The sequence below is a fragment of the Saccopteryx bilineata genome, chromosome X (genome assembly GCF_036850765.1).
Source record: "Saccopteryx bilineata isolate mSacBil1 chromosome X, mSacBil1_pri_phased_curated, whole genome shotgun sequence".
NCBI lineage: Eukaryota > Metazoa > Chordata > Mammalia > Chiroptera > Emballonuridae > Saccopteryx > Saccopteryx bilineata.
In genome coordinates, this window is record NC_089502.1 from 69159139 (window position 1) to 69182620 (window position 23482).

Consider the following 23482-nt stretch of genomic DNA (forward strand, 5'->3'; position numbering starts at 1 on the left):
TTCACTTTTCTCATTTATAAAATGAAATAATACTTGTCTTTCTTACAGGGCATTTTTGAAATTCAAATGTGATCATAACATGCATGCATATGTTAAAGTGTTACCTTAAAAATATACAAGGTGGTCCTGGCTGGTTGGCTCAGTGGATAGAGTGTTGGCCCAGTGTATAGATGTCCTGGGTATGATTCCTGGTCAGGACACATATGAGGAGTGACCACCTGCTTCTCTCTCCCTTCCTCTCCCCTTCTCTCCCTTTTCCCCTCTTGCAGCCAGTGGCTTGATTGGTTCAAGGACAGCTTGGTTGGTCTAAACAGATCTGCCTCAGGTACTAAAAATAGCTCTGTTGATTCAAGCATTGGCCCAAGACAGGGGTCGCTGGATGGATCCCAGTTGTGGTGCAAGCGGGAGTCTGTCTTATTATCTCCCCTCCTCTTATATGGAAAGAGAAAAATAATAATAAAAATATATATATACAGTGTGTCCATAAAGTCATGGTGCACTTTTGACCGGTCACAGGAAAGCAACAAAAGATGATAGAAATGTGAAATCTGCACCAAATAAAAGAAAAACCCTCCCAGTTTCTTCAGGGTGATGTGGCAGCATGTGCGCATGCGCAGATGATGACGTAACACCGTGTATACAGCGGAGCAGCCCGCGGCCATGCCAGTCAAAATATGGACAGTACAGAGGAAAGTTCAGTGTGTTCTGTGGCTCACTAAATTCAAATCCGTGACCAAAGTGCAACATGAATGTCGGCACGTTTATAACGAAGCACCACCACATAGGAATAACATTACTTGGTGGGATAAGCAGTTGAAGGAAACCGGCAGTTTGGTGGAGAAACCCCATTCTGGTAGGCCATCAGTCAGTGACGAGTCTGTAGAGCAAGGGTCCCCAAACTTTTTACACAGGGGGCCAGTTCACTGTCCCTCAGACCATTGGAGGACCAGACTATAAAAAAAAACTATGAACAAATCCCTATGCACACTGCACAGATCTTATTTTAAATTAAAAAAAAAAAAAAAAAAAAAAAAACGGGAACAAATACAATATTTAAAATAAAGAACAAGTAAATTTAAATCAACCAACTGACCAGTATTTCAATGGGAACTATGCTCCTCTCACTGACCACCAATGAAAGAGATGCCCCTTCCGGAAGTGCGGCGGGGGCCGGATAAATGGCCTCAGGGGGCCACATGTGGCCCGCGGGCCGTAGTTTGGGGACCCCTGCTGTAGAGGCTATATGGGATAGCTACCTAAGGAGCCCTAAAAAATCTATGCATGAGCGCACATCGAACTGCATTGAATAGGTATAAAACTGGGAGAGTTTTCCTTTTATTTGGTGCAGATTTCACATTTCTATCGTCTTTTGTTGCTTTCCTGTGACCGGTCAAAAGTGCACCATGACTTTACGGACACACTGTATAAGATAATATCATTTTTAAGTATTTTTCTATGAATTTTTAAAATTAAATTTATTGGGATGACATTGGTTAATAAGGTTATATAGGTTTCAAGTGTACAATTCTATGATACTTCTTCTGTATATTGCATTGTGGTCCCACCATTTAAAGTCAAATCTCCTTCCACCACCATATATTTGACCTCCAATAAATTTACTTTTTTATTTATATAGAAGAAAGGGGTGAGGGAGAAAGAGAGAAAAAGAGAAAGGGAGTGAAAGAAAGAGAAGCATAAACTCATTGTTATATGTAGTTGTAGTTGTATGGCCATTGATTGCTTCTCATAAGTGCCTTGACCTGGGATCAAACCAATGACCTTGGGATCAAACCAGCAACACCAGGATCTAGCCGGTGACCTTGGATTTCAAACTGACAACCTTGACACTCCAGGTCAACACTCTATCCACTGTACAACCACTGCTCAGGCCCAATAAATTTAATTTTTTAAATTCATTGAAATAGCCTGACCAGGCGGTGGCGCAGTGGATAGAGCGTCGGATTCAGATGCAGAGGATCCAGGTTTGAGACCTTGAGGTCGCCAGCTTGAGTGTGGGCTCATCTGGTTTGAGTAGAGCTCACCAGCTTGGACTCAAGGTTGCTGGCTCGAGCAAGGGGTTACTTGGTCTGCTGAAGGCCCACGGTCAAGGCACATATGAGAAAGCAATCAATGAACAACTAAGGTGTCGCAACGAAAAACTGATGATTGATGCTTCTCATCTCTCTGCGTTCCTGTCTGTCTGTCCCTGTCTATACCTCTCTCTGACTCTCTCTGTCTCTGTAAAAAAAAAAAAAAAAAAAAAAAAAAAAAAAAAAAAAGATTAAATTCATTGAAATAATAAATAAATAAATAAATAAGGCAACAAAATTATTTAGAGATGGTTTTGTTACTTAAATATACTGATTCATATTTACTATACAAATTCTCAATTTTGAAATAATTAGAACAAAATATGGTAATGATTAAATTGTATTGCTTATACAAGAATCTGTTGTTTGCTTATTCTTATCTCAAGGCTTTTGCCTTTGTTCTCACTTTTATTCATTTTTCCACTTCCTCCCACATAAAAACATACCACACTTCAATCACCTGCAAGTTACCATGAATTTGTTCTTTAATGTCATATGTATTTATAGTCTATACCACATTGTTTAGTACTTTTTTCCCAATTTTCTATATGTGTTAATATTTTCTCCCAAAGTGGAATCACCACTTTGTGGAATTATCACTTACTTATGGATAAAAAGTATGCCTTTAAATCATGTTATCTAACATTTATTGAGCTTTTACTCTGTTTTAAGTACTTTACCTGTATCATTTAATGCTTACAACTTCCCTGTGAGATAGGGACCATTATTATCCCTATTTTGCTCATTTAAAACACTAAACCCATGCTAAATGAATAAGCCACCTAATTTATAAAAAATTTTAAAACTGACTTTAGGTGATGGGTACACAATGCAACAAATAGTTCACATGCCATAGAGATGAACAATTGAAATTTATGTGTTTTTACAGACCAATGTCATCCCATTAAATTTAATGACTTAAATTTTTTAAAAAGATTAAAAAATTAGCCCTATATCAGAACCAGGATTCTAACTTAGGCAGTCTGACTCTAGAACTCAATTTCTTAGTTCTCTATAATATCCTTCTGGACCATTTTCCAACTTCAAAATATAAATACTAGAAGCAAGATTTTTTTAAAATTTGGATTGATTGATGTGCTATTGATTAATAAATTATATAGGTTTCAACTATACAATTCTATAATACATCATCTGTATATTACACAATGTGTTGTTCGCCACCCCAAATCAAGTCTCCTTCCATCACCATTTATCCCCCCTTTACACTCTTCTACCTCCCCCCAACCCCCTTTCCCTCTGGTAATCACCATACTGTTGTCTATGAGGGTTTTTTTTCTTTGCTTAATCCCTTCACCTTTTTCACCCAGCCCCAAAACAACCCTCCTGTCTGACAGCTGTCAGTCTGTTCTCTGTATCTATGAGACTTGTTTCTATTTTTATGTGTTAATTTATTTTGTTCATTAGATTCCACATATAAGTGAAATGATATAATACTTATCCTTTTCTGACTGGCTTATTCATTTAGCAAGGGTCTAGTGTTTTATTTTTTAATGAGTAATTTGTTATTTTTAAAATCAAGTTTATTTAAACTATATGCTTGCTTAAGTTTTTTAATTGCATGAACACATGAACAATGACGTAATTTTATCTGGATGAACATCTTAAGAATATTGTATACTATCCTAGCACATTGACATTAGAAGGACCTTCATGCTTATAATTCCTAATGGCTATATAATACCCTGTGGCATTAACATGCCACAGTCTTCAAACACATTCCTCTGGTGTCTAACAGTCCTTTCAAACTTTATCAGCTATCAAAGCTCTCTTTCATTATACACATAGCTTTAAATAACAAATGGGTTAACAATGAGATCAAGGATGAGATAAAAAATTTCCTTGAAACAAATGAAAATGAACATACAACAACACAAAGTTTATGGGACACAGTAAAAGCTGTCCTGAGAGGGAAGGTCATAGCATACAGGCATATCTTAAGAAGCAAGAAAAATATGAAATAAATAATCTAATCCTGCACCTAAAAGAACTTGAAAAAGAACAACAAACATAGCTCAGAGGAAGTAGGAGGAAGAAAATAATAAAAATCAGAACAGAAATAAATGATATAGGGGTGAAAAAAAGTACAATACAAAAGACGAAGAAAATCAAGAGCCGGGCCTGGCTTGTGGTGGCGCAGTGGATAAAGAGTTGATCTGGAAAGCTGAGGTCGTGAGTTCAAAAGCCCGGGCTTGCCTAGTCAAGGCACATATGGGAGTTGATGCTTCTTGCTCCTCCCTACTTGTGTCTCTTCTCTCTCTCTCTCTCTCTCTCTCTCTCTCCCTCTATCCTTTCTCAAATGATTAAATAAAATCTTTTAAAAAATAAAGAGCCAGTTCTTTGAAAACATACAAGATTGATAAACCTTTAACCAGACTCATCAAGAAAAACAGAGACAAGACCCAAATAAAATTAGAAATGAAAGAGAAGTAGTAACAACTGACATCACAGAAATACAAAGGATTGTAAGAAAATACTATGAAGTAACTATATGGCAAAAAAATGGACAAACTAAGTAAAATAGATAAATTCCTAGAAACATACTGTGAAGGAACAATACATATATGAATTTGAACTCAGTTGAACATTAACAATAAGGGTCGCAAGAACGGTTACAGGAATAACTGAGTCATTTAGTCAGAGTGGAGTAAGACATCCTGCTTTCCACCAGGCTGCTCATGTGTGAAGTATCCCCTGAAACCAGGGAGGTAGTGGCAGGTTGTTCTTATCACTTGACTGCCGGCCCAGCTAACTATTCATAGCTCCAGAATATGGTGATCATTCTTCATTCCTAGAGGCTATGCCCAAAGGGCCCTTGCAGAGGACTACAGCCAAAATTTTCCCATAAAATGAGTAGGGTCCTATACTGCCCTGGAAGCTCTAGAGAACTCCTCCTAGTCGATGAGCAAAGGGAGCAGCCTACTTTGGAGCCCAGGCTGAGGCTTCCTGGTCTGGTGGTGTGTTCCTCCACAGTTTGGTGAAATTTATATATACTCATAATTCTTTTCTTCTTAGCCTATTGATTTAACTAGCTATTACTCTAAAGCCCAGGCTGATGTTTCTTCATCTGGTAATGCTGTGTAGCTTATTGATATGTTGATTATACTAAGCTTTTCCTTTACTCTTCCTTAGGTTACATAAGTTCAAACCCCTTTTTATTTTGCCTTGATTGTTTTTATTATTGTTATTAGTCATAATAAATTTCTCCCTAAATTCCATCTGTGAGTAATTGCATCTCTGTACCACACCTCTGGCACAGCACACATGCAATCTTCCAAAACTGAACCTGGAAGAATCAAAAACCTGACCAGACCAATTACAACAAATGAAATTGAAACAATTATCAATAAACTCCCAACAAACAGAAGTCCTAGACCAGGTATCTTTACAGGTGAATTTTACCAGATGTTCAAAAACTAACACCTATTATTCTCAAACTATTACAAAAAATTCAAGAGGAAGGAAGATTCCAAGCTCACTTTATGAGGCACACATTACCTTAATTGCAAAACCAGGTAAAGACACTACAAAGAAAGAAAACTATAGGCCAATATCCCTGATGAACACAGATGCTAAAATTCTCAACAAAATATTAGTAAACTGGATCCAGCAATACATTAAAAGATCATACATCAGCCTGACCAGGTGGTAGCACAGCAGATACAGTCAACCTAGGATGGTGAGGGCCCAGGTTCAAAACCCTGAGGTCGACAGAGGGCTCATCCGGCTTGACTGCGGGTTTGCCAGCTTGAGCATGGAATAATAGAAATGACCCCACAGTTGCTGGATTGAGCCCAAGGTCACTGGCTTGGGCAAAGGGTCACTAACTAAGCAAAAAAAAAACCCAGTCAAAGCATGTATGAGAAAGCAATCAATGAACGACTAAAATGCAGCTACTACGAGTTCATGCTTCTCATCTCTCTCTCTTCCTATCTGTCTCTCTCTCTCATTAAAAAGAAAGAAAGAAAGGCATCCAAATTGGGAAAGAAAAAGTAAAACTGTCATTATTTGCTGACAACATGATATTGTACATAGAAAATCCTAACATTTTAGCCAAAAAGCTACTAGACCTGATAAATGAATTCAGCAAGGTGGGAGGATATAAAATTAATATTCAGAAATCAGAGGCATTTTTATATACCAAAAATAGATTGTCAGAAATAGAAATTAAGGAAACAATCCCCTTCACTATGCAACAACAACAACAAAAATAAACTACCTAATAACAAATTTATCCAAGGAGGTAGAAGACTTGTACTCAGAAAATTATAAGACATTGAAAAAGAAATCAGGGAAGATACAAGCAAGTGGAAGCATATACTGTGTTCATGGATGTGAAGAATTAATATCATTAAAATATCCATACTGTTCAAAGCAATCTAAACCTTCTGTGCAATTCCTATTAAAATACCAATGGCATATTTCACAGATCTAAAACAAATATTCCAAAAATGTATATGAAACCAAATATCTCAGCAATCTTGAAAATGAAGAACCAAGTGGGAAGTATCACACTTCTTGATATCAAGCTATACTGCAAGGCCATTGTGATAAATAAATAAAAAGCCTAGTACTGGCATAAGAACAGGTATACAGATCAATGGAACAGAACAGGAAACCCAGGAGTAAACCTATGTCTTTACTTTCAATTAATATTTGACAAAGGAGGCAGGAGTATACAATAGAGTAAAGACAGTCTCTTTCATAAATGGTGATGGGAAAATTGGACAGGTACAGGCAAAAGAATGAAACTAGCCTAACCAAATGGTAGCACAGTGGACAGAGCATCCACCTGGAATTCTGAGGACCCAAGTTTGAAACCCCAAAGTCACCAGCTTGAATGTGGTGTTTCCAGCTTGAGTGTAGGACCATAAACATGACCCCATGGTTGCTGGCTTGAGCCCAATGGTTTCTGATCTGCAGCCCAAGGTTTCTGACTTGAGCCCAAGGTCGCTGGCTTGAGTAAGAGGTCACTGATTCAGCTTGAGCTCCCTGGTCAAGGATGAGAAGCAATAAATGAACAACTAGAATATTGCAACCACAAGTTGATCTTTCTCATCTGTCTGTCTGTCTATATGTATGTCTTTCTCTCTAAAAAGAAGAAAGAAAGAAAGAAAGGAAAGAAACCAGACTACCAACTTACACCATTCATAAAAACAAACTCAAAATGAGTAAAAGACTTACATGTAAGTCACTAAACCATAAAAATCTTGGAAGAAAACATAGGCGGTAAACTTTCAGCCATATCTAGTAACAATATTTTTGTCAATACAGCTCCATGGACAAGTGAAGTAAAGGAAAAAATAAACAAGTGGGACTATATTAAACTCAAAACCTTTTTGTACAGCAAAAGAAACTATTAACAAAATAAAAAGACAACCCACCCGATGAGAGAATATATTCACTAATACATATGACAAGAGGTTAATAACCAAAATTTATAAAGAACTTCTAAAACTCAAAACCAGGAAGACAAACAATCCAATCAAAAAATGGGCAAAAGAAATGAATAGACACTTCTCCAAAGAGGACATACAGATGGCCAATAGGCATATGAAAAAATACTCAACATCACTAATCATTAGAGAAATGCAAATTAAAACCACAATGAGATATCATCTCATACCAGTCAGAATGGCGCTCATCAACAAAACAACACAGAATAAGTGCTGGCAAGGATGTGGAGAAAAGGGAACCCTCCTGCACTGCTGGTGGGAATGCAGACTGGTGCAGCCACTGTGGAAAACAGTATGGAGATTCCTCAAAAAATTAAAAATCGAACTGCCTTTTGACCCAGCTATCCCATTTTTAGAAATATACCCCAAGAACACCATAGCACTGTTTGAAAGAAGAAATGCACCCCCATGTGTATGACAGCATTGTTCACAATAGCAAAGATCTGGAAACAGCCCAAGTGTCCGTCAGTGGACGAGTGGATTAAAAAGCTTTGGTACATATATACTATGGAATACTACTCAGCCATAAGAAATAATGACATCGGATCATTTACAACAACATGGATGGACCTTGATAACATTATACTGAGTGAAATAAGTAAATCAGAAAAAACTAAGAACTATATGATTCCATACATAGGTGGGACATAAAAATGAGACTCAGAGACATGGACAAGAGTGTGGGGCTTACAGGATGGTTTGGAGGAGAGGGAGGGGGTTGGGGAAGGGGAGGGGCACAAACCAGCTAGAAGGTGACGAAAGACAATTGGACTTTGGGTGATGCGAGTGCAGCATAATCAAATGTCAAAATAACCTAGAGGTGTTTTCTCTGAACATATTTACCTTGATTTATCAATGTCACCCCATTAAAATTAATTTTAAAAAAAACAGGCAAAAGACCTGAATAAACATTTCTCCAAAGAGGACATACAGATGGCCAATAAGCATATGAAAAAAATCCCAATGTCATAATCATTAGAGAAATCCAAATTAAAACCACAATGAGATATCACCTCACACCTACCCAAATGGCTTTCATTAACAAATCAACAAACAACAAAAGGGAACCCTCCTGCAGTGCTGGTGGGAATGCAGACTCCTGCAAACACTGGGGAAAACAGTATGACGTTTCTTCAAAAAATTAGAAATTAAACTGTCCTATGACCCAGCTATTCCACTTCTAGTAATATATCTTAATAATCCTAAAACACTAATTTAAAAGAAGATATGCACCCCCATGTTCACTGAAGCCAAGACCTGGAAACAACCCAAGTGTCTGGAGGTGGACGAGTGAATAAAAAAGCTATGCTACATTTGCACAATGGAATACTACATAAATACGAAAAAGAAGAAAATATTACCCTTTGCGATGGCATGGATGGACCTGGAGATTATTATGCTAAGTGAAATAAGCCAGGCAGAGAAAGATAAACAACATAGGATCTCACTTATATGTGGAATCTAATGGACAAAATAAAAAGTTGGACAAAATATAAACAGATGCATAGAAACATGGAACAAATTGACAGTTGTCAGCAGGGAGGTGGGTAGGAGGACTGGAGGATAAAGTAAAGGTAAAGAGGTTAGCCAAAAAAACATATTAATGTGTGGCTGAGTATATAACTATATTATACAAATAACACATAAACACAGATAACAATGCGTTGATAGCCAGAGGGAAAGGCAGGTGAGGATTGGGTGGAGGTGGGTAAAGGGGTGGGAAATTGGAATGCAAAGAGATTTTCCTTGGAGAAGTGGGCACACAATGTGGTTTGCAGATGGTGTTTTATTGAGTTGTACACTGGAAACATGTATGGTTTTACCAACCACTGTCATCCCAATAAATTCAATTAATAAAAAAATTTATTGAGATCTTCCCTGGAATCTCCATTTAAAATTAATTTCGCAAGGTGTAGGATTCAGTGAGGTGCTCCTTCTCTTGAGCAAGCCTGCAAATTTCCTCAACCACTTCTTTCCCCAGTGCATGCTTTCTCTCTCTGAAGCATACCTGTGCCTTTCCTTCTTTTCTTTCCCTAAGTGCGTTACCTCTGCTTTCCTTCTCCTAAGCACCTAGGTCCCTTCTTTTGCCTCTGTAACTTATTTCCTGGGCCCACATAGCCCAGCTGGGTCACTTCTTTCTACCTCTGTGACTTTCTAAAAAAAACTTTCTCTTATAATTTGAGTCTTGGATTTGAATTTTTTCTTAACCAGAACTCAAATACCAAGGTTCCCGAACTGAGAGGTTCAATCACTAGTAACGCCCTGGTGCCATTTCATCATTAACAGAGTTATTAAATTATTTGAAATACCTTGGCAGGTTTCAGGCAGAACAATCAAGAAATTTTAAAGTATCTGCTCAGATGGCCAGTTTCTTTTTTTTTTTTTTTTTTTGACAGAGACAGAGAGTCTGACAGACAGGAAGGGAGAGAGATAAGAAGCATTCATTCTTCATTGCAGCTCCTTAGTTGTTCAGTGCTTGCTTTCTCATATGTGCCTTGACCTGGGGGGCTCCAGCAGAGTGAGTGACCCCTTGCTCAGGCCAGTGACTTTGGGTTCAAGCCAGCAGCCATGGGGTTATGTCTATGATCCCACACTCAAGCCAGCAACTCCTCGCTCAAGCTGGTGAGCCTCCACTCAAGCCAGATGAGCTCAAATTCAAGCGACCTTAGGGTTTCGAACCTGGGTCCTCTGCATCCCAGTCCGATGCTCTACCACTGTGCCACTGCCTGGTCAGGCTGGCCAAAGTTTCTTTTTTTTTTTTTTTTTTGAAGGAAGTTTTTTTTTTAATGTTCTAGAATTATTATTTTATTTATTCATTTTAGAGAGGAGAGAGACAGAGAGAGAGAGAGAGAGAGAGAGAGAGAGAGAAGCAGGAAGCATCAACTCCCATATGTGCCTTGACCAGGCAAGCTCAGGGTTTCGAATCAGCAACCTCAGTGTTTCCAGGTAGATGCTTTATCCACTGCGCCACCACAGGTCAGGCAGTTTCTTTAGGCTTCAATTAGAAGTTATTTAGTCTCTAAGAAACTTTTGTTTATCAATTTAAAGTACATTTTATTATCTCTGAAAGGTTTGGATTCATCTTGTTATAAAATATTTTTTCTTATGATAAACAACGTAATATACAGAGACAAGAAGAGGGAACAATGAAGCACAACAAGTGAGTACTTCGCCATCAGGAGATGGCATCCTGTCGCTCCACGAGCATCCAATCACTTGTGCCACCCTGAGCTATTGCACCCATTGAGGGAAAAACTGCTCCCTTGAGGAAAAAAACCCTCCCAATTTCAAATAAAAGTATTTGACTTCTACCAAACAAGGAAAGAGGTCCATGAACCTAATAGAGCTTATGCGGTCAAGGAGAAACCATCCATGGAAGCAGTGAGTACAAAAGTCAGGGATGGGTGGGCTGTGAAGGTGAGGCCACTTTAGATTCTGTTTGACTGCATCAGATATGTTAACCTAAAAATAAAAAGGTCTTTCAAAATGAGAGGCAGCAAATTCTTACTAGAGATCAATAAGAATAGCTATTTGGGACTCACTGATTCAGGTAGAAGCCCAAATAGTGTTCTAATTTGAAGACAGAGGCAATGAGTAACTCTGAGAAAGGCAAGGGGCACAATTACATCAATAGAAGGTGCAGATAACGTAACAAAGTAATGTTAATTCTTTCTAAACAATGGTTCTAATTTTCAGTCTAAGTCAGGGGTCAGGAACCTATGGCTCACAAGCCAGATGTGGCTCTTTTGATGGCTGCATCTGGCTTGCAGACAAATCTTTAATAAAAAAAATAATAACATTAAAAATATAAAACATTCTCATGTATTACAATCCATTCATTTCCTACCGCTCATGTTCATGGTTGCGGGTAGCTGGAGCCAATCACAGCTGTTCTCCAGGATAACACCAAATTTTTATTGGATACCGTATAATGTACACGGGTTGTTGTATGGCTCTCACAGAATTACATTTTAAAATATGTGGCGTCTATGACTCTCTCAGCCAAAAAGGTTCCCAAACCCTGGTCTAAGTAGTCATCAATCCAGAAGTTCTAACTACTTCCTTGTTATTTTTGCAAACAATTTTTTGGGGACAAATGTCCTCTGTCCACTCCAAAGGTTATTTTGCCCTATTTTAACATTCTAAAGATTTGAGGCATGATATATGCAAGGCAGTTCCTCTGCTATTGCAGCTCTGGCTTCATTTTTAAAGTAGCTCTGTGTAAAGCCAGTTGCCTGATGTCTTCTGGCCTTGCCTCCTGTAGATACTCTCCAACTTTTCCAAACTTTTCATCAGGTTGCTCAGTTTAGGCAGTTGGGAAAACATCTCACCTTCCCTAGAAATGGTCTTCTTTCTCTGATGCCAGTACCAGTCAACTCTTAATAAAGGATGTTGAATTTCATTGAATTGACTGAATTCTCCTCTGAGAATCACCATTTCCCCCAACTCAGCTCCTGATACTTGTCTCCGGTTTAACATTAGCATCTCTATGACTCCTAAATAAGAGTTTGTTTACTCCTGCTTCAGCCAGGCTACAGAGACTCTCACACCAATTTACGGGAGAGCACAGGGGATTGGTAGGGAAGAGCACGCCTGGCCACACCGTCCATTGTGAGTTGTAGTATTTTTTAAGTGCCCTCGCCTTTTCCCCTCACAAATCCTTTTGTTAGCTAACACTTGTGTTCATTCCCTATGATTCAGCAATTTCCTCTTTCATTGGGGCCGCAGCTGCCGCAGACCCTTAAGGAACAAAATTCACACAATGAAACAGCTAAGGAGATAGGTTTGCAAATTGGGAGCGTTAATCTCAAGAGAACGGAAGAAAAGGTTGGCGGGTCCCACGATTGCTTGCGCAAATGAGTGAATAGATTGGTACACAATGAGGTAACGGCCCTCTTGTCAAAGCACTCGGGAGCAGGAACTCTCCACTCCCGGGCCTGAGCAGGCACACACTGAGGCCTTTCATGTCTCTCTTTAACAGGGCGAGGCCGCAGCGACTGGAATATGTGTTGGATATATCTGGGAAGGACCTGAAGGGACCTGTAAACTGGGAACTCTTACCCACAAGAAAGGGGGCCGCTCCACGGTCACTCCTAACTTCTGGGCTAAAAGGACTAGAGAAAAATGCAAAAGGACTATTTAGGGCCTGCAGAGAAATTTCCATCTGTTATAAAACCTTCCCAGGCGGGCAATGCTTTTCAAGAAACCCCTTTCATCCAACCTGGCACCCTGGGGGTTCACTTTGTCCTCCCTGCCCAGCGCTCAGAAGCAAAGGCATGAGGTGTCCAGGTCCTCCCCTGCCCACTGCTGGCCCCAGACGTTGAGGTCTGGGAGTTGCTCAGTCCACCAACCCACTTCTTTCCGAGGTAACTTGTTTCTTGGCCATCATAAAGATGATGATGATGTTCAAAGGACACTTAAGTTCTTAATGCGCAGAGACGGAGAAAATGGAAAAGAATAGGTTTTTTTCAGCACCCGGAGAGGGGAGACGGCCTAGCAGGGACCGCCATTCCCTTCCTACAGACCTGGTGACCTGTCAGTGCTCGCCCAAGCCGGCAGGGCCTGTGACCCCACTAAGGCCAATGCGGCCACTCTTTCTTTTCCTCTCACTTTTTCTTTCTTGCCCCTCCCCTCTCAGTTATTGGGCTAGGAACAGCTGCTGCTGTAGCTCCTAACTTTGTGCCTTTCTTCGGTCCCCAATGGCTGTTGGCGTGCTCGGAGATGCCAAGGCGGGGGTGGGGGTGGGGGGTGGCGGGTGGCGTGAACAGCCTCCGAGAGGACTTCTGCGCTGGGAGAGGACAGGGTCGAGGCGGTGACCCGATGAAATGCGCCGAGGAGCACGAGGCCCGGGGGGAGGGGCCCGGGGCCGCCAGGCTGAGGAGCCGAGCTCCTCTGTTGCCGGGATGCTGCTGGGTAAGGTTACAAGGCTGCTGGGCTGGCTCAAGTAGGTGAGGGGATATTTTCGGAGGGAAGAGTTTCCGAGTTGGGGGGCAGGGCGAGGGGAAACCAAAGGCTCCTTTTACATCTGGAGCCTCATTTAGATTGGGATCTTATAAAAGGAACGCTCCCTCGCCAGCCATTGGGTGCCGCGTGGAAGGACCTTCCTTCCACCTCCCCAAACTCCTCGCGTCCGCCACTGGGGCCACGTAGGTTCCTCCCGCGCCTCTCTCTTCGCTTAGCTTCCCTCCGCCGCTTGGCTTTGTATTTGGTGACTGCTTTTACAGCCTGCTCTTTTATCTTTCTTCATTTCGGAAAGGTCACTGGAGCTTGGTCTCTTTTCCTAAGGGGAGCTCACCGTCCCAACTGGGAAATAGCTGGGGTTTGGGCAGTCACCCTTTTTTCCTACTTTGTGTTCCTGAACTTTGCAACATCTCTATTTTTCTGTGCACTTTTACAATCTGGAGCTCCTAGGGTCGGAGGGCGGTTTTCAGAAAAATCTTGTCTATTTCTGCCCAGTGTTGACTTTAATCTGCCTTACCCCCCCCCTCCGCCGCCCCTTTTCCGTAGACATTGACTGGTAAGTGTTGGTTAGGTGCTTATTTTGTTGAAGGGAAAATTTTATTTCCTTGCGGAATGTACGCAAGAGCTTTGCCCAGTGCTGGCCTTTTTATTTTTATTTTTAACCACCTAAAGGATCTGTGTTTGTGGCTTAGGGTGGAGAGGTTGATTTGTTTGGAAATCATTGGGGATTTTTCTTTATTCTTTGCATCAAACCTTGAGGGTACCTGTTATTGTTTCTGTGAATCATTGACTTTTCGAACGCTAAAAAGAAAACTAATTAGTAACCTTTGCTTTTTCTACCTGTAATTTAGGAGTAGTAGTAGTAGTAATATTAAAGACCTATTTGAATGGGTGCCTTGTGAAATCCTTTGAATCAAGTTATCTTAGTTTCTCTCAGTGTTGTACTTGCAAGTTTTTTTCTTTCCCAAATTTGTCCAAATAAGCAATTCTTTGACAATAGTGTAATTGAAAACTGTTTTCAAGAAGTTTGGCTGATACTGACTCATTAAAGACAGTCATTATTTATAAGTATCTTGAAAATATTTAAAGGAATCAAGGACTATAAGCATTTATTCATGATTTACAATACCTTCCAGGGAGAGATTGACCCTTTCCTCCCTCCAGTCTGCACACACCACTACCCCCACTCCAGCCTGGCCTTGCTCCCGTCTCGTTGCCGCTCCTTTGACATGCCACTCTCTCTTAGAAGGCTGAAAGCATAATGCATATAAGTGAAACAATTCTTAAAATAACTATGTCATAAAGAGTGGGTGACAGAATACCAAGGAGCTTTCATGGTTTATGTTCGTAAGTTAAAACGACAATTTTAAAAATTGTTTTGTTACTTAAAAATTTGTTTTGCAAAAAATGAAAATTAAACTCTAATTTTTGGAAACTTTTATTTATATTTCCTTGGCAAATGATACTACAAATTGTTTTTAACTAAAGATAAAGAAATAAAGTAATCAGGCTCCTCATAAAGAACTTATAAAGATTCAATATACAGCTCATTTGTATCTTGAGAATACTTATAAATAACTCTCATTAACAAATTTTAAATGTTTACTTTATACTGCTTTTCAAGCTCAAAAATACATGACTTATTTTAAAAGTTTCTAATAACAATTCTTCATTAAACGCTAAATAGAAAGCTGAATGACAGAATTAGCAGCGCGCGGCTTTTTTTTTTTTTTTTTTTTTTAATTTCCCCACCTGTTTTTCTATCTCAGAGCAAGTCTGTGGTGAAACCTTTCGAGACTCGAGGTGACTCCATGCAGCTCATCACTGCTGAGTACCAGATTTTAGCCAAAGAGTAAGTACCTTTTCCAGCGCTAACTCCTTTTATTAAACTCTTTAAGTGCATATTGAAAAATCAGTTCCAGCTCCTAATTTAAATTGCTCTGCTCATCAGTATAAATCTAACAATCTCTAGGTCCCAAAATCAAGTTTTAAGATCTAGGCAATATTTCTTGTGTTTTATTACAGTAAAATTAAATTAGATTTGAATCTCAAACTTTCTACCATATTTCAATAGTGCTGTAAATGGAAATTGTAGCTCATAATGCAATTTGTTCTGGAAATACTTGAGGGAAGGTAAAAATATAATGATTTGCCACTTAAGGTCGCTAAAATCTTAACATTCTTTCTCTCTTTCTCTCTGTTGGGTTTTGTTTGTTTTGGCTGGTTTTGGTATTTTTGAGATTTAGAGTTTGGAGCTACCGCCAATATTTTATCTCTAAGTGAAAATAAAAATTTTCACAAATGTGTATTCTGTTTTAATGACACTACTTAGTAAATTAAATATGCTCTCTAAAAGGAAAAACATGGTGACTTTAAATTTATCAAACTTTCTTTCTAAAAGTAAGTAGGCAAGCTCTTCTTTCTACTTAAATCTCTCAGTCAATTAAAGATAATTCACCTACACTAAAATTTAAATGTTTGAAATGATAGAAATATAAAATGCCTTCTTTAAGATAATCTATTGCTATCACATTTTAAATATTCAGCATACTTCGATTTATATTGATAATATAAGATCACAAAGTTATTAGTAGCCTTTCTAAAATTAAATAATAAATGACATTTAAAATAAACCTTTTTTGGAGATTTTTTAAATTAAATTAACTCGGGTGACATTGGTTTGCAAAACCATATAGGTTTCAAGTGTCCAGCTTAGTAAAACATCATCTGCACACTGCATCAGGTGCCATTGCCCCAAGCAAAGTCTCTTTCCCCCCACCCCTCTCCCAATTTCCCCCCTTTTGCCACCTCCACTTAATCCCCCACCCTCTTTTCCCACTGGCTATCACCACACTGTTCTCAGAGTCTATGCTTTATATATATATATGTTTTTTACTTAATCCCCACATCTTTTTTTCATTCAGTCTTCCAACCACCGTCTCCTCGGACAACTGTCAGTCTGCTCCATGTATGCATGCCTTCATTTTTATTTTGCCCATCAGTTTATTTTGTTCAGTTCCACATGTAAATGAGATCATATGGCCCTTGTCTTTCTCTGACTTATTTCACTGAACATAATCATCTCCAGGTCCATCATGCTGTCACAAAAGTTAAGATTTCCTTTTTTACAGCCAACTAATAGTCCATTGTAGAGATAACCACAGCTTTTTTCGCTACTCATCTCTGCTGATGGGCACTTGGGCTGTTTCCAGATCTTGGCTACTATAAATAATGCTACAATGAACATAGGGGTGCATATGTTCTCTCCAATTAGTGTTCTGGGTTTCTTCAGATATATTCCCAGAGGTGGGATCACTGGGTCAAAAGGCAGTCTCATTTTTAATTTTTTGAGGAAACTCTATATACTGTTTTCCACAGTGGCTGCACCAGTCTGCATTCCCACCAGCAGGGCAACAAGGGTTCCCTTTTCTCCACATCCTCACCAGAACTTGTTGTTTGTTCATTTATTGATGATAGCCATTCTGACAGGTTGAGGTGATATCTCATTGTGGTCTTAATTTGCATTGTTTAATGATTACTGACATTAAGAATTTTTTCATATGTCTTTTGGCCATCTGCATGTTCTCTTTGGAAAAGTGTCTATTCAGGTCCTTTGCTCACTTTTTAATTGAGGTGTTTATGTTCTTGGTGTTGTTTTATAAGTTCTTTATAACTTTTGAATATTAACCCCATATCAGATGGATCATCGACAAATATGTTCTCCCATTCAGTGAGTTATCTTTTAATTTTGTTGGTTTCTTTTGTTGTGCGAAAGCTTTTTAGTTTGATGTAGTCTCAATTGTATTATTTTTCCTTTATTTCCCTTACTCGAGGAGATATACTGGCAAAAATATTACTATGAAAAATGCCTGAAATTTTACTGCTTATGTTTTCTTCTATGATTTTTATGGTTCAATACTTAAATTAAGAGTTTAATCCTTTTTTATTATGGTATAATTTGGTTGTCTATTTTCAATTTTTTTTGCACATATCTGTTTAATTTTCCCAACACTATTTATTGAAGGACTTTTTTTTATCCCACTGTATGTACTTGCCTCCTTTGTATTAATTAACCATAAAGGCATGGGTTAATTCTGTTGCATTGATCCATTCTGTTCTTTTATTATTACTACATTTATTGGAGTGACATTGGCTACTAAGATCATATTGATTTCAAGTGTACATTTCTGTAATACATGATCTGTATATTGCATTGTGTGTGTGTGCCTGTTCTTTTGCCAATATTATGCTACTTTGATTGCTATGTACTTGCAGTGAAGTTTGATATCAGGCAGTGTGACACCTCCCAACTTTTTCTTTCTTTCTCAATGTTGCTGAGGCTATTCAGTGTATTTTGTTGTTCCACATAAATACTTGGAATATATGTTCTATATCTGTGAATATGTTAATTTTTTCATTTAGATGTCCATAGTTTGTATCTTCCTCAATTCTTTTCTTCAGTATCTTTCAGTTTTCTGAGTACAGGTCTTCTTTTACCTCCTTGGTTGAATTTATTCCTAAGTGCCTTATTTTTTTGTGGTTGCAATAGTAAAAGGGATTGTTTCTTTAATTTATTGTTCTGATAGTTCATTATCGGTGTATAAAAGTGCCACCGTGTTCTGAATATTAAATTTTATCCTGCTATTTGCCAAATTTATTTTTTAGATTTGATAGGTTTTTGGTGGAGTCTTTAGTGTTTCCTATGTGCAATATCATGAAATCTGTGAATGATGACACTTTTCTTCTTCCTCTTTTGCCATTTGATGCATTTTATTTCTTTTTGTCTAATTGCTGTGACTAGACATCCAGTACTAGTACTATGTTGAATAAGAATGTTGAAAGTGAGCCTAACCGGGTGGTGGCGCACTGGATAGAGCATCGGACTAGAATACGGAGGACCCAGGTTCAAGACCTCAAGGTCGCCTGACCAGGCGGTGGCACAGTGGATAGAGCATCGGACTGGGATGCGGAAGGACCCAGATTTGAGACTCTGAGGTCACTGGGTCAAGCAAGGGGTTACTCGGTCTGCTGAAGGCCCACGGTCAAGGCACATATGAGAAAGCAATCAATGAACAACTAAGGTGTCACAAAGAAAAACTGATGATTGATGTTTCTCATCTCTCTCTCTGTTCCTGTCTGTCTGTCCCTATCTATCCCTCTCTCTGACTCTCTCTCTGTTTCTGGAAAAAAAAAAAGACCTCAAAGTCGCCAGCTTGAGCGTGGGCTCATCTGGTTTGAGCAAAGCTCACCAACTGGAGCCCAAGGTCGCTGATTTGAACAAGGGGTTACTTGGTCTGCTGTAGCCCCACGGTCAAGGCACATATGAGAAAACAATCAATGAACAACTAAGGTGTCGCAACGAAAAACTGATGATTGATGCTTCTCATCTCTCTGCGTTCCTGTCTGTCTGTCCCTATCTATCCCTCTCTCTGACTCTTGCTCTGTCTCTGTAAAAAAAAAAAAAAATGTTGAAAGTGGGCATCCTTGTCTTGTTTCTGATATTAAGGGAAACACTTTTTGGTTCTTGCCCATTGAGTATGATGTTGGCTGTGTTTCATATATGGTCTTTATTACGTTGATGTATGATCCCTTTATTCCCACTTTGTTGAGAGTATTAATCATAAATGGGAGCTGGATTTTTAAAAACTCTTTTTCTGCATCTGTTGATATGATCATGTGACCTTTAGCTTTCATTTTGTTTATGTGATGATGTATCACATTTATTGGTTTGTGAATATTGTACCAACCTTGCATCCCCAGAATAAGTCCCACTTGATCGTGGTGTATGATCTTCTTAATGTATTGCTGCCTCTGATTTGCTAATATTTTGTTGAGGATTTTAGCATCTAAGATTATCAGGGATATTGTTCTATAACTTCCTTTCTTTGTAGTGTCTTTATCTAGTTTTGGAATTTGGATAATGCTGGCCTCATAAAAAGAGTTTGGAAGTCCTCTCTTCTCTTGACTTTTTTTTTTAATAGTTGGAAAAGAATAGGTATTAGTTCTTCTTTGAATGTATAGTAATGCCTGACCTGTGGTGGCGCAGTGGATAAAGTGTTGACCTGGAACACTGAGGTCGCCAGTTCGAAACCCTGGGCTTGCCTGGTCAAGGCACATATAGGAGTTGATGCTTCCAGCTCCTCCCACCTTCTCTCTATCTCTCTCTCCTCTCTAAAGTGAATTAAATAAAATTTTTTAAAAATTACCCATGAAGCCATTGATTCAGGACTTATGTTTGCTGGGATTTTTTTGTTTGCTGCTTCAGTTTTATTAGTGGTAATCAGTCTATTCAGGTTTTCTGATTCAGCTTTGGAAGATTGCATGTTTCTAGGAATTTATCCTTTCACCCAGATTGTCCAATATTTTGGCATATAGTTCTTCATAGTATTTTCTTAGGGTCCTTAGTATTTCTGTGGTATCAGTTGTTACTTTTTCATTTCTAATTTTATTTATTTGGATCCTGTCCCTATTTTTCTTGATGAATTTGGTTAAAGGTCCGTTAATCTTGTTTAACTTTTCAAAGAACCAGCTCTTGATTTTATTGATCTTATGTATTGTTTTTTAAGTCTCTATGTCATTTATTCCCACTCTTATCTTTATTATTTCCTTGCTTCGACCTGTGGACTTTATTTGTTGTTCTTTTTCTACTTTTTTTAAGGCAGGGTTAGATTGTTTATTTCATACTTTTCTAGCTTCTTCAGGTATGCTTGTAAGGCTATGCACTTCCCCCCCAGGACTGCTTTTGCTGTGGCCCATAGATTTGGGATTGTTGTATGTTCATTTTCATTTGTTTCCAGGTAACTTTTGATTTCTTCCTTTTCTCATTGTTAACACATTTATTGTTTAATAATATGTTATTTAGCCCCTCCATGTGTTGGACTGATTTTCAGGGTTTTTTTAAAATATATATTTTAAATTCATTTTAGAGAGGAGAGGGAGAGAGAAAGAGAGAGAGAGGAGAGACAGAGAGAGAGAAGGGGGGGAGCTGGAAGTATCAACTCCCATATGTGCCTTGACCAGGCAAGCCCAGGGTTTTGAACTGGGGACCTCAGCATTTCCAGGTCGACGCTTTATCCACTGCGCCACCACAGGTCAGGCTGCTTTTCAGGTTTTTATTGTAATTGATATCTAGTTTCATACCATTTGGTCAGAGAAAATGGTTAATGTGATTTCAATCTTCTTGAATTTATTAAGACTTATTTTGTGTCCTAACATGTTGTCTATATTTGAGAATGTTCCATGTTTACTTAAGAAGAATATATGTGTTGCTGCTTTAGGATGAAATGTTTTGTAAATATCAATTAAATCCATCCAACCAAGTGTGTCATTAAGGTCACTGTTGCTTGTTCATTTTTTGTCTGAAAGATCTACCCATTGTTTATCTATTTAACACCACACACACTGATGTGTGGTGTTAAAATCCTTTACTATGACTATGTTGATGTTGAACTTTCCCTTAATGTCCACCATGATTTTATTTATATATTTAGGTGCTCTTCTGTTGGGTGCATATATGTTTACAAGGGTTATATCCTCTTGTTGGATCCATCTCTTTAGTATTATGTAGTGACCTTCTTTGTCTCTTGTTATGGCCTTTGTTTTGAAGTTTATTTTGTCTGATAAAGAATACTGCTACCTCAGCTTGACCTGTGGTGGCACAATGGATAAAGCCTCAACCTGAAATGCTGAAGTTGCTGGTTCAAACCCTAGGCTTTCCTGGTTAAAGCACATACAAGAAGCAGCTACTATGAGTTGGTGCTTCCTGTTCCTACACCCCTCCTCTCTCTCTAAAATCAATAAAGTAAGTCTTTTTGCTTATTGCTACCCCAGCTTTTCTTTTTCATTTCCATTTGCATAGTATATTTGTTTCCATTCCTCCACTTTCAGTCTGTGTGTATCCTTTGTTCTGAGGTAGGTCTCTTGTAGACAGCATATACATTGATTATGTTTATCCATTAAGCTACCCTATGTCTTTTGATTGGAGCATTTAATCCATTTACATTTATGGTAATTAGTGGGTACTTATTTATTGCCATTTTATTCTCTTTACTTATGATCCTTTCTATTTCTTTTCTTTTCTTCTTAAAGGAAGCCCTTTAACATTTCTAACAATACTCGTTTGATGGTAATAAACTCTTTTAGGTTTTTTTCTGGGAAGGTATTTATTTCACCTTTAATTTTACATGATAGCCTTGAAGGGATAGAGTAGTCTTGGTTGTAGATCCTTGCTTTTCATCACTTTGAATATTTTCTTTCAATCCCTTCTGTCCTGAAGTGCTTCTGTTGAGAATCAGCTGACTGCCTTGTGGGAGCACCCTTTTAGGTAACTAACTGTCTCCCTTGTAGCTTTTAAGATTCTCTCTTTGTCTTTAATATTTGGCATTTTAAAGATGTATGTGGGTCTTCATCTTCATTGGGAATTTCTGTGCTTTCTGAACTTGTGTGACTTTTTCTTTTATTAAGTTAGGGAACTTTTCAGCCATTATTTCTAAAAACAGATTCTCTATCCCTTGCTTACTCTCTTTTCCTTCAATACTCCTATGATGTAGAAGTTGTTACACTTGATATTGTCTCAGAGGTCTCTTAGAATTTCCTTATTTTTTAAAATTCTCTTTTCTTTTGGATGCTCTACTTGAGTGCTTACTGCTATCTTCACTAATTCCAACCTAAGTTTCATCTAACCTGCTGTTGATTTCTTATATTCTTCATTTCAGATATGGTATTCTTTATTTCTGACTGGTTCTTTTTTATGATTTCTATATCCTTATTAATGCTTTCTATCTCTTTAAGTTCTCACTGAAATCATCCATTCTTCCCCTGTGGTCCTTGAGCATCTTTATAACTTATTTTAAACTCTGCATCTGGAGTTATGGTAGCTTTTATTTTATTTAATTATTTTCTGAGGGTTTCTCTTGTTCTTTCATTTTGGGGCATATTTGTCTCCCCATTTTATCCCCATGTATTAGGTCAATCTTCTATGACTCGCAAATTTGTTGTGATGTCTTTATGAGGAAAGTGTCCTTTTGGGCTCAGTGGTACAAACCTGACTACCTGAGCTCTTGGCTCTAGGAATGTTTCTTGTGGGTTATGTACAACCTCCTGTTGTGTGTGGGTCTTGATGTTGGCTTTTTCAACAAGGTGGAGTTAACCCTTCAGGCTGGCTAGCTCTAAGGGTCAGTCTTGATCATTCTCTGTAAAACACTGTGTTATAGCTGTTCCCTGGGGCATAGTTATTATCAACATGGTCTAGTCCCACTAGACTCCTCCTTCAGGTGTGCTGCTTGGGTGACTAATTCTAGCACTTGTGCACTGTGCAACCCACCACTGGTTGTGTTGGTTCTGGGTTCTCTTGGGCAGGGTTTGGTTACGGATTGATGTCAGACATTGTTTGTAACGAGCATGGGCTACCTATCTGGAGCTACCATTTGTGTTCACTGTTTGTGTCTACATTTTCTGTGCCTGGGTATGTGTGGGAGGGGCCAACCTTTTTATAAGGCTTGTCTTTCGCTTTCTCAGAGATGACAGCAATTCTGTTAAAAAGCTCAAAATCTTTAAGATTTGTTTCCACTTTTCAGCTGCTCTACCTCTCCTGTGGCTGCTTAGTCTTTCCACAGAGCCTTCAGTAGAAAAATTGTAGAGTGGACTCAGACTGGCCTTACTCTACCAACAGCTTCACAGTTTGCAAACTTTGGAGAGTAGGGCAACTGAAGTCGTGAGGACAGTGTTAGTGGGATACCCTACTTTGGGGGGCTATCTTGGTCAGGACTTGAGGCAGGAAAAGTGGCCTCTACTCTAAAGCCTAATCATTCAGCCACTGTTAAATACTATGATTTTATTTCTCCCTCAAGGTATGAGCAGTTCGTTCAATTTGTGTTGGCTGATAGTCCTTTCTGCAGAAGTTCTTTGAGCTGAGGAGCCACTGGTCTCAGGGAGGAAGATTGAGAGAGTCTTTCACTG

General features: G+C 38.7%; 1 protein-coding gene across 1 annotated transcript in view; it reads left to right on the top strand.

The window, feature by feature from the left end:
* Nucleotides 1-13392: 13392 nt before the first annotated feature.
* The window catches only part of LOC136317589 (fibronectin type III domain containing protein 3C1-like), an 81412-nt gene continuing 71322 nt past the window's right edge, over nt 13393-23482 (top strand). The window contains exons 1-2 of the mRNA XM_066250423.1: nt 13393-13477; nt 15295-15377. The gene's annotated coding sequence lies outside the window, so the exon portion shown is untranslated. The remainder of the gene's footprint in view (nt 13478-15294; nt 15378-23482) is intronic.